Genomic DNA, 720 nt, shown 5'->3' on the forward strand with positions numbered 1-720 from the left:
CGAGGCTGCGGTGGCTGGGAGCGGCCACTGCACTCCAGTTTGGGCAACAGAGTGAGACTCTGACTCAAAAAAAAAGAAAGGCAGTCTCACTATGTTGCCCAGGTTGGTCTCAAAGCAATCCTCCTGTCTTGGCTTCCCAAGTAGTTGGGACTACAGCTGCTAACATGTCTGGCTCATGTTTTTTTCCTTATAGAGATGGGGTCTCACTTTGTTGCCTAGGATGGTCATCAGCTTTTTTATAAGGAAGCTGATTATCAGAGAGGGCCCATCCCTCTCCTAAGGACACACAGCAAGCCAGAGCCAATCCTCAAGGTCGGGCGCAGTGGCTCATGCCTATAATCCCAGCACTTTGGGAGGCCAAGGTGAGAGGATTGCCTGAGCCCGCGGGCTCTAGACCAGTCTGGGCAACTTGGAGAGACCTCATCTCTACAACAAATCAAAAAAAAGTGAGCCGGGCATGGTGGCATGCACCCGTATCCAGCTACTTGGAAGGCTGAGGCAGAAGGATCACCTGAGCCCAGCAGGTCGAGGTGGCAGTGGCTGTGAGCATGCCACTGCACTCCAGCCTAGAGTGAGACTCCAACTCAAAAGTAAACAAACAAAAAACAATCCCCAGCTGGGCTCGGTGGCTCATCCCACGCTTTGGGAGGCTGAGGTGAGTGGATTGTCTGAGCCCGCAGGTTCAAGACCTGCCTGGGCAACTTGGCGAGACCTCATCTC

At 53.5% G+C, this 720-nt stretch overlaps 1 protein-coding gene across 1 annotated transcript in view; it reads right to left on the bottom strand.

Annotated features, from left to right (window-relative positions):
• ANKLE1 (ankyrin repeat and LEM domain containing 1) overlaps nt 1-720 on the bottom strand; it is a 5,116-nt gene that overhangs the window by 1,872 nt on the left and 2,524 nt on the right.

Source organism: Carlito syrichta, unplaced genomic scaffold (assembly GCF_000164805.1).
Source record: "Carlito syrichta isolate Samal-C Ts95f unplaced genomic scaffold, Tarsius_syrichta-2.0.1 Scaffold261404, whole genome shotgun sequence".
Classification (NCBI taxonomy): domain Eukaryota; kingdom Metazoa; phylum Chordata; class Mammalia; order Primates; family Tarsiidae; genus Carlito; species Carlito syrichta.